The sequence below is a fragment of the Dermacentor silvarum genome, chromosome 5 (genome assembly GCF_013339745.2).
Source record: "Dermacentor silvarum isolate Dsil-2018 chromosome 5, BIME_Dsil_1.4, whole genome shotgun sequence".
Taxonomy (NCBI): Eukaryota; Metazoa; Arthropoda; class Arachnida; order Ixodida; family Ixodidae; genus Dermacentor; species Dermacentor silvarum.
In genome coordinates this window covers 175,026,187-175,037,341 of record NC_051158.1, presented here as the reverse complement: position 1 = coordinate 175,037,341, position 11,155 = coordinate 175,026,187, and the positions used below count along the sequence as shown (strand labels likewise).

Sequence of the window (11,155 nt, the reverse complement as noted above, 5' to 3'; positions counted from 1 at the left end):
CGTGAAAAGGCCTCCTCTTGGGACATGTTGAATGGCAGCGTCGACTCAAGGACGCGCGGCCAAGCGAGGTCACTGGTCAACTTGAACGATGTTCTACGCAACGAATGAAACACTTCCGGGGTAACCGCACTCAGAATGTTCGCGACGTAATTTGAGCCAGGCGCGTAGCCCGGATATTTTTTTCAGGGGTGGGGTTGGGGGAGCTAAAGCACTGCGATCGTCCTGACTGTGGTGCTTCGTTCTTTTAAGCTCCCAGGCGTCGGAGAAGCGTTGAGACGCGAATGCCCATAATAGCCGCACGTTCGAAGGATACGCGCCTTTGTTAATATAGGCGACGTGCCAGGCACAAAAGGGAGCAGGGCGCCGGCCGTAAAGAAATAGACAAAATTAGGAGAGGGGGAGGGGCGGAAGCCCGGTCACCCACCCCCACCTGATACGCCACTGCCCTGAGTGTTCTGATTTAGAGCAAATTTGCCGGGATCGCCGTAAAATTTTTGCTTTAAAATCCTCGCGACCAGATTTCTGACAATGACTTGCACAGATTACGTCCGAGTGAGCATAACCGGAAATGTTCATTCGTTCCATGAAATATCGTTGAGGCCTGCCCCATTGCCCGCCACGCGCGCCCTCGAGCTCGCACGACCCTCGCCTATGTCACTTGAGTGAGCAAGGCCATCGCAATTGTTCTGAAACCCTATGAAGTCAATGTCCCACGTTTAGGCCCGCTAGTTGCAGCATGAACAGGCAGATGTGAAGATTCAGAAGATATGTTCCAAGCATTGTATACAGAACAGCCTGCGCGAATCGCGACTATCTTTACATCAGCGAAAGCAGTCTCTCTGAAACCGCTTGAAGCAAGAAATTATGTCAAAGAGATGACTTAGAAATGAATCAGAAGTGAAGAAACAATGTCGTTTACATTGCAGTTGCGGAGCACGTGGCAGGCTGAATATGCCACCGACGAGAAAAGGCTTCTATCATTGCTAAAGAAACTGGATTTGAAAAGAGTTTCCCGAATACCTTGCTATCCAGACTACAGAAAAAAAAAAAAAAAAACGCTGTATCGCAACGATGGCAATATCCTGCCTGCAGACGCAGAATGCCGTCGTTTCGAGCAGTTCGTGTTTTGATCAAGGCTTCCGTACGTCAAATTCTTATTAGCACTTTTTGATCGGCGTCCTTTGTTTTTTTTTTTCTTCTTGTAACATGAACTCCAGAACCAAGAGAAAACATAAGCCAGATGCAGCATTGAATTTGAACTGATTATCCTAGCTGTTGCAAAGTATGCAAGTCAATGTGAGCAAAATTCTACGTATTAATCATTCTTGTGGTTTAAATTAGGACTGATAGATTTGTCAATAACCAAGTGAAGAAGCATAAAAAAAATTCGGTCGAAACTAGCAGTTAATGAGGACACAAAAATGCATATGCCGCACATACAGGCCACACTTAGAATTTATTTATTTAAAGGCGCAAACGATTTGACATTGCATCCGTGTGTTATTCTTAAGGCCAACATCTTGTTCTGTCATTACTGAGGCCTCAATGGCGTATTCACTTTCTTCTGTCATCCTCGCCTCAGTCATCATCCTCACCGCGGCTCAACCTACTTAGCGGTTGGTTCAGCTTACCGGTAACAACATACTCAATTAAAATGACAATTACATGACAAGCGCCATAGGCTAGTCATATCACTACTTCAAACCATTAAGTTATTAAGCACCTGGAATAGCATGTCAGGCGAATAGCCAGTCTACCATCTCCAGCATTTCATTAAACAATGTTTCTCTCTCTCTCTCTATGTGACACAGAAAGCAGCTTAATAACGTAATGGTTTGAGGCATGTGATATGACTGGACCATTGCACTTGCCTAAGTGCTATCTGCCACATGCAATGTTTTTTTTTTTAATTTGGATCAGTTTAAAAAAAATAAAACCTTGTAGAATGAGAACATACGGTATGTTCTCATTCTACATGGTCCTTTTTATTTCAGCTGAACTATATTTTAAGAACATGTGGCAGACAGCACAATTGTGCTGTCCAAATTGTTCTAAATTACTCGATGAGGCGGCCTATTACTTCTACGAAAAATCAAAACTTTTAATTGAACAATTGACAGTTACAATAAAGAACTTTTATTGATTACCTCACTGCACATATTTTAATCGTAGCTAGTGATGATGCCAGGCATATCGACTTGGAACAAATTCTGAGGATGGCAACGGTTTCGATATATGCAGTATCAAACTTGCAGTAAAAATGCACAGTTTTTAAACTTAATTTTTAAGAAAAGGCTGATTCATACATTGAAGCACACACTAACTGGAACGCCAATGCATTTCGGTGGACACATTCAAAATTATTATATCGAAACTAGCGTAGTCCTCAAATCTCGTTCTAAGTCGATATGCATTTCATACCCACTAACTACAATGCGTAGATTAAAATATGCGCTGCAAAGTAGTTAGTGTTTATTAGCGCAATTAAGTAAATTATTCGAAAAGCATATTGATTTCTCGTAACGTAATGGCCGCCTTATCGAGTAATTTTGATCAAGGGTTATAATTGTGCTATCTGCCACAGGCATTTTTTTTTAATTGTTGCCGCTAAAAAAAAAGACACCATGTATATGAACACATAATCCGCTCTGGAACAATAATGCGGCCTGACTTGTAAACTATATTTCCGCATGTCTATGGAACAATAGGAATAAGAAATGACCTTTTCAGCGGTGCAAATAATTAGTCTTGCGACAAAGGCCCATCGTTGTGCGCATCACAGGAAACCACTCTCTCATGCATCGGTCTGTTTACCAGCGCTTCAGCTTGCTGATACAACGCTGCAAGTGTCTAAGTTTGCTCAACGCTTGACGCTACGCGCGAGTAGATTATGAGTTGAGGTTATAACTTGCAGCACACACGCCGATGCGAATTAATTTAAGCCACGCACAGTTACTGGGTTAAATTGATAGTGCGAAAGAAAATTATGCGCAAAACGGCGTGTTCCTGAGTCTGCATCCATGAGCAGGCACCCACAAAGTCGCAATATTTTAGAAGTGCCAACCAGCAATCAATAGATTCGAAACGTGGGTCACTGTAGCTCGACCGAATTCATATTACAAGTTACATTACCGTCACTAAACGGAAATCAAAATAATAAAACAGGTGGCCCACACGCAAACAGTACAATACGAGTTGAAACGTAACACATTGCAAGCAAGCGCAGTAACACGCCACAGCAAGCGCGCGATTTTACGCAAGAACAATGGGGATCAAGATTCCAGGCGGGAATATTTTTGAACGGCGCTACCGCGCCAGCCAGGAATTGAATAACAATAAACATGCCAAACAAATTATGTCGGCTACGCAAGTTTGCCTGATCGCGTTCGTGATCGCCAACAATGCGGGAATGGTGGGCCACTATAAGAGGAAGCAGCGTTCTGTATCGCCAAACGAGCGACGCTAGTTGAAGCCCTAAAGTTTCGGCATGCCTACAGCAGCAGCTGTGATAAACCTGTCATGAGTATTTGACTCTCCTTAACGTTCAAAAATTATGGGGTTTTACGCGCCAGTACCACGATCTGCATTATGAGGCACGCCAAAGTGAGGAATTGCGGAATAATTTATACCACCTGGGAATCGTTAGCGTGCACCTAAATCTAAGTACACGGGTGTTTTAGCATTTCGCCCCCACAGGGACACTAACTGTCCCGAACGCATTCCACGGACCATGGATGACTGCAATATAATAAGGAATTAAATTTCTCAGTGCAGCGCTATATCTCGCACGTTGTCAGGATCATCGAGGAAAACACGAAAACGCGTCATGAAAGTTATTCACAAATGGATATTCGCAAGCATTATTTGATCTGTGACAAACATGTATCAACGTTTAATTCAAGACAGCGGCAAGCTCACAGTATACTTTTCGAACGCATCGAGCAAACGTGGCATGCCCATACAAAGGGCATTTGGGGGTAACAATTCTCAGAAATAAGGCACTTTCGTGCGGTACTCACTTTTTTTGTCCGTATCGACGAGGCAGGATCCGCTTTCCGAGTCAAAGAAGCGACGCCGCGTACTCCGAGGGTCAGCAACGGTCCTTGGTTAACGCATCGTAGACACAAAATGGAGAGCACGCTCTGCTAGTTTTCAAAGAGAAAAATAGTTGCAGTGGCTTAGCTCGGCTATGCCAGGATATACGTAGCGTTAGCAAAGGTTCTGCTGATTATTCTTAGCTTTCCTGGTTGTCTCCTACGCTCAACCGCTAATTGCCAGGCAACTACTTCGGGATCCGATGAGTCAAGCTTCTCCGTTCTTCTGCGCTGTTGAGCAGCATTTGCGATCTCCTTCTCCATGGCTATACCACACTGGCAAACGCCAGTCAGAAGCGCAGCGGCTCCAGCGCAGTGTCAGACGACGGCTGCACAGCGAGCGAGCGCCGGCGCCAGTGCGTCTACCACGGCTACGACGTCACTCCTCTGGAATGCGCAGACCGGCGGCGGTGAGTCGTGCGCGGCGGCGGCGGAGTGAGCGAGAGGTGCCGGCTCCGGTGCGCAAGCCGTGTGACATCACTGATCCTTGCGCATGCGCAGCACGGCTCTTTATGTGCCGCGCGAAACGGGCTTGGCTAGGCCAGTGTAGCTAACGCTACAAAATAAGGACGAGAACCGACTTGCCCGAGCAACCGGCGCCGCTTCCCGCCGTGAAAGATGTGAAAGGGGAAAGATTCGAAGGGCAGGTCGTGAGAGAGAACGGCAAAGTGAGGTTGGAGGCGTCGAGAGAGAGTGGTTGTGAAGAGGCAACGGCGCTATGCAGCCGGGGCCGTCGGGCATGGGGGGAGCACGGTGGAAGAATATTCTTACACCGTGGGGGGGAGGTAGAAAATTCCAATCTCATCCTCCTTCCATGTCTGCCAGTCACGGCGCCGTTAGCCTTTCGTTAGCACGGAGAAAGGAAACTCCGGAAACGCGCTCGTGTAGAGCGCGCGCACTGAAATGCGCAATGCTTGCAGCGTTAGCTCCGGATAGTTAGGAATGGTGAAATCGACATTCTCAGGAATCGCTACATCGATTTCGATGACGTTTTTTGCATTTAAAATAAGATGTAAAATCAAGTATGGGCTGGAAGCAGATGTTGATTTAATGTCGGCGCTGTCTTTCGAAAGAGTCTCGAAAATTCGAAAGTGTCAAGTTTAAAACTCTGCGACATAGCAATACTAAACGATATCGCAATTTTGTAATGCGCACCTAAGAACACGTCCAAAGCAGACAGAGTAGATTCAGTATACGCGGCTCCGAAAGATACCGCGAATTATCGAAGGTGTTTTATGTTGGGCAAAGCCCTTGTAAACGTTGTGAGAAGTGCACGTGGACTACAAACTTCCTTCGAAAGCAAATTTGCCCGCCTTAAGCGCTCCAATCTAGGTAGACGCTGGCATAATACCCCCCCCCCCCCCCCCCCTCGCCATGCATCGGCTGTATATGGCTGCACTGAGCTGCTGGCCAACCGTGCGCAGTCCTGGTGACTGCAATATCGGTTTTGGTGCAGTGTTACGAGTTTGTTAAGTGCGCGCTTCTATTGTGAAAAATATTCCAAGTAAATATACAAAGCAAGGTCATTCAAAACATTTCAAATATGTCGCAAATAAACGTTGCAGTATTAAAATTTCGGGCAAAGCTTACTACAATATGTGGTGCACTTCTAAAATCGCCGTGCGGTACGTGGTTGCAAATAATTGGGCAAAACGAACACGTCTAGATGAAATGCCATGATATGCTGCTCTCCCCCCAACGTGCACATCATTATTTATAGCGCCAGTTTTAGCTATAGCTTTTGAGCGTATATAGGTATTTAATTTGAAAGAGCGATGAAATGAACGATTCAGTCTCACAACTTCGGAGTACACGACGGTGAAAAGTGTTATAAGAAATTGATGAAGTTGCGATACTATAGTTTTTTTTTTTTTTTACTACTGGATTGAACAGCTGACAGCGGAATTTTGATGCAGCTCAATGTGCAGATTGCCGTAGGAGCTAAAAACTGTCAAATAACGCGCTGGCGGGGAGGTTGAACTAGCATCGTGCGAAAAACGCCCATTGTGGCAGCCTGCAGAAAACCGCACAGGTAAAAACCCGATCGATCTTCTGCCACAAAAATATATCATCGGACTCACCTGTTCATCTATCTGAAATTAACGCTCACACTAAATTTGCGCCGCTGCTCAGCGTAGGCACACGTTTTTCTGTTACCCGCCACGGTAGGTAAGTGGCTATAGCATCGCGCTGCTCAGCTAGAGATCGCGGGTACGACAGGATCGAAACGCAACAACGATCGTGTACTTAGATTGATGTGCATCTTAAAGAACCCAGGTGGTCAGAATTAATCCGGAGTCTCCACCTACGGTCTGCTTCATATTTTAGGCACGTACAACCCTTGAATTTATTTTTCACTTTTTCAGTTTCCTCAATTAACGTGGTTAAAGGCCTTAGGTCTTGCATGTATGCTGCCTTCAATCTAGCACATTTTTTACGTTTGCTTCATGTTTTTTTTTTCTTCGTGAAATACGTATAGACGCTACGACCGGACGTACAGCGCAGCCAATGGAATTGTACACCTTACAGGATGGTAATATGACAAACCAAAGGAAAGGCAGTGCATGTACATGTTTTTAAGTACAGACTGCGTGGCCAGTATGGGTGCTAAATATATAACAACCGTATAAAGCAGCGGAAAGAACTGAAATGCATATTGTATACATATACCTGGATAAGGATCCGCACAGATATCTTCGAGACGTTTTTACAAATCGTTTTGTAGCCGTCTTAGCAAGATGATAGCTTAAAACAGCTTAACAAGACACCTTCAAGCCGTCCCTCGCAAGACATCTTCAAGACGTACATATAAAGACGTCTTGTAGCCATCTTGAATAGTTGTAGACGTTCTAGTTCATTTTGGCTGGTCCAAGACGGCTACAAAACGTCTTGTGTTCAGTGGGTTAATCGTTTCAATGCTGCATTAATGGCATAAGCGGCTACGTATACGAGGACAGGAAGGATGTGTCGACAGTAACTACGACATTCCATTTTGACCAGGGTGATTTCGACTGATTGCGGACATCTTACCAGCAATCATCCCATCTACCATCCGCGCCGCGAGATGCAGGAATCACGGGCAAATAACTTTGCAAACTTAACTTATTCTCTCCTTCATACAGCTGCCGAATGGACACGTGGTACTGAGAGCCCGCCAGCTGCCTGTATTGCCCGAAGGGCTCTTCTAAGATGTCAGCCTGGAGCTTTCCCTGAAGTATACGTAAGACAGACCTAGCTCGTTGAAGCAGTAACTGGCGATTTCTAGCAGCGCACATGTCGTTTGGTGAAGAGCTGCGTCGGTTTCCTTGGTGAACGTTCCACTAGCAAGGTCCTTTCTTCTCCATGTGTCCAGCCAGTCCAGAAGATGATAAAAAAAACACTTTGGGATCGTCCATTCAAGGAAAAAATGTCACAGTTTCGCCCTAAGGGCGAAGCAATGAATGCGATAGCAACACAGCAATGTCATACGAAGTAAGGTGAGCGGCTTTGGTAGCAATATGAATTGTAGTAAACATGAGTTGATTAAGTAAGCAGGTGTGCTGCGGCGTAAGTAGACCGACATGAAGAGAAACTCGATGACCACGAGAAGGCGCGTGTGAAACGGTGGTGTTGATGAGAAGCGCTTCCCGTGGGCAGCGTGTGCGAAGGGACACACCTGGAGCGCTACACTGCCGATCCGGGCAGCATTGCATGTGTAGCGTGCGTTGGAAAATGTGGCCCGACTATTACGAACTGAATGAACAAGCGTGGTGTGAGCGCGCACAAACATGAAGAGATCACACTGAATGACAGCAGACAACGACTGTCAAAACGCTGGCAGCAAGCATACGCCGCCGCGGGCGAAGGTACGTGCGGTTTATCGCATCAACGGAAACAGAGCGGCGAATGCACGGCGCATAAAGGTCAGAGCCGTGTGGAGATAAGAGACGGTGCGAGCGAGCGACGAGCGCGGTTGTTGGCAGAGGAGTGCGCCCCCCCCCCCCCCCCTTGCTCCCTCTGGCGCTGGCTTCCTGCTTCCTTGCATGCGCGTGGGAGATTGCGTGCGTTCGCTCTCCGTGATAGCGCGCGTCACCGCACGCTTCCGCTCGGGCATACGGCGCGCGGCGAAGATTTTATCTATAGGGAACCTCACGGCGACGGCGACGACGACGGCGACGGCAGAAATCCGGTTGAAGTGTCCATATAATTGCTATCGCAATAAAAGAGCTTCCTGGAATATGTCCTTGAGCCGCTTCCCCTTGCGCGGTGTATTAACGTTCACGATCTTCCACCGCATGATCTCCTAAAAAAAGTCACAGGCCTGCGCGGCACACGCAGCACAGTCACAGCGTTAGCTGGTGGTGCGGCTCAAGCGTATAGCTCCAATTTGGGCACCATGCACAACAAGGTCTTCGCGGCAGTCTGGGGCGCTATAACGTAAAATGATTCCAAACTGTTTTGATTCCAAATCCACGATCGCCGCTCGCTGATTGGCTCATATTTCCGAGGCCGCGCCCACCTCGCCGGTGCGTCAAGCGACGTCACGAAACCGCAAAAACTGACACGTCATAGTGACGTTTACGCACTACTTATGCTAAATTATGCCGATCAAAACAGGAAACATCGCGGAATCACCGGCGAGTGACCCGTTCCGTTTGGAATCAAAAATGGCGGCGTTCTTGCTGCTGCTGGCGGCGGCGGCTCGTCAGCTCGGGCGGAGGCGCGGAAGGAGGGAGGCCGAGGACGCGTTTGACATGCCAGACGACGTGTTTCGGCAGCACTTTCGTCTGAGGAAGGAAACTGTGCGGTGGCTGTGCGACGAAGTGGCGGAGGAGCTCGGAGGCGTGCGATCAACAGCGCTGTCGGTGGAGCGACAAGTGTTGTGCGCGTTGCGTTTCTTCGCGACGGGCAGCTTTCAGGGGTCCGTTGGGAGCGAGGAGACGATTGGCGTGACGCAGCCTGCGGTCAGCAAGTGCGTGCGACGCGTGGCGGAGGCAATCGTCCACGCCGGGACTCGGAACAAGTGGGTCCACTTCCCGAGGACGTCGGAGGAAAAGGCGGCCGTGAAAGAAGGGTTCCTTCGACGCGGCGGCATTCCCGGCGTCATCGGCTGTGTGGACGGCAGCCTTATTGCCATCATCGCACCGAAGGGCGACAACAAGGCGGCATACATGTGCCGCAAAGGCTTCTATGCCCTTAACAGTATGTTCGTAAGTATCGTCATGTTTGTCTAATTTGCCTTTCATAGCAACGCGTGGCTGATGCTGTGCACGCTTTCGTCAGATTTGCGACGCAGGCATGCGGATTCTGGCCGTCGACGCTCTGCGACCGGGGTCGGATCACGACGCACACATATGGTGAACGACGTGGTTGCGTCGTCGTTTCCAGGAGGGACACATTGCCAAGGCCGGCGAGCACCTCCTCGGTGAGCAGAGGGGAAAATTCATACAGTTGCCTAGCAGCACACAATAAAGTGTACTCCCGCCGTAAGAGTATATGTTGGAAGCCCTAACCGTTTATATTATAGTGGCGTGTTAAGTATACGTTACATAGGCGGGCTGGTAAATTTTTTTTGAGTATCTGCTTGCAGCAAAATGACATTTAACTGCTGTATTGCAAGCTAATGTAAATTAGTGTACATTACGAAACAAAGAACGTTTGTCTTGCCCCATTATTTTTTACACTGACATTAATTCGAGAATACAGACAACTCGGCCAAACGGCCACCTTGCTGGATGCTAATAATATGAAGTTTACTATTTACCACCAGCTATTGTTATCTGTGCTGATCACAGCAGCATCAAGTGCTCAGCCTGTACATTATTTTATTACAGCCTCTGTGTAGTAGGTGCATGTAACATGACTCATGCTTCACTAGCTCAACCATGCGCATTTGATTTGATACCATTTTTATGCTCGTGCAGGTGACAGCGGCTACCCCCTGGAACCATGGCTCCTGACTCCGGTCCCAGGCCATCCTCCCACTCACACTGCTGAAGGCAGGTACAACACTGCACACGCTTCCATGCGGTCCGTAGTGGAACGCTGCATTGGACTTCTGAAGAGCCGCTTCCGCTGCCTTCAGAGGTACCGTGCCCTCCACTATGAACCAGACCGCGCAGCAAACATCGTTGCAGCGTGTGCAGTGTTGCACAATTTGTGTCTTGATGAAGGTGACAGTGCGTTTGATGAGGTTGATGATGATGACAGCAGCAACAGCAGCAGTGACGATGCAAACGGTGGCCCCCTCCCACTTGTAGTTCCCCGAGTGAGGGCAGCACGCATAATGTACCTGAAAGGATGTGCTGCCCGTGACAATGTAATTACATTATTCGGAACCACACGACAGCAGCACCAGCACTACCTGCGAAGGCGGCTGCGTCGGCACCAGCACCGACAGCAGCAGTAAACGTGCCTGCAGTGTCAGGCACATATGCCTAATAAAGAGAAGGAACCAACGTGAAGGCGTATTGGCATGAGTGGATAGCGTGGTGTTTTTTTATAGCATCTGCTAAATTACCACCATTGCTTTCACATAGCGTGTACCAATGAGCTGTCACAACTGGAGATTATTGCATCATTCCACTGTGACACTACTTAGTAGCTGTGGATAGACAACGTTGTGGTCATTAGCAGAATGTCGTAGCCACTTCTCTGGGCAGCAGGAGTTTGCTAGTTGAATTGCTGTTGCTGCTGTTGTTACTGTCGTCTTGATGCATTTATCTACTGGCATCACCGCCACTGTCACCGCCGTCTGCACTGTGCATGGGAGGATATTGGACTTCGTCTCCTCGCTTCCTGCTTGGGCCGCAGCAAAGCACACTTTTCGCCCCATCATATGTACTGTTCTTGCACACCTTGCAGGCCCCACACAGCTTTGCCACACAGCTTCCGCACAGTTCCTTTTTCAACAGGCCAAGTCATGCTGACACAGATCGCCTGGCATGTCAAGCACATGATGCTCCCTTGGATGTACATTCATTTGTAAACTGTACATATATTTGTAAAAAGTGATATCAAGTGCCAGTGATGTTCTTGAAACTCGTTCCTTCATATCCCTACAGTAAACGAACAATTTCAAC

At 47.8% G+C, this 11,155-nt stretch overlaps 1 pseudogene; it reads left to right on the top strand.

Annotated features, from left to right (window-relative positions):
* Window positions 1-8,500: 8,500 nt before the first annotated feature.
* On the top strand, window positions 8,501-10,888 carry LOC119454598 (putative nuclease HARBI1; annotated as a pseudogene).
* The last annotated feature ends 267 nt before the right edge of the window (window positions 10,889-11,155 follow it).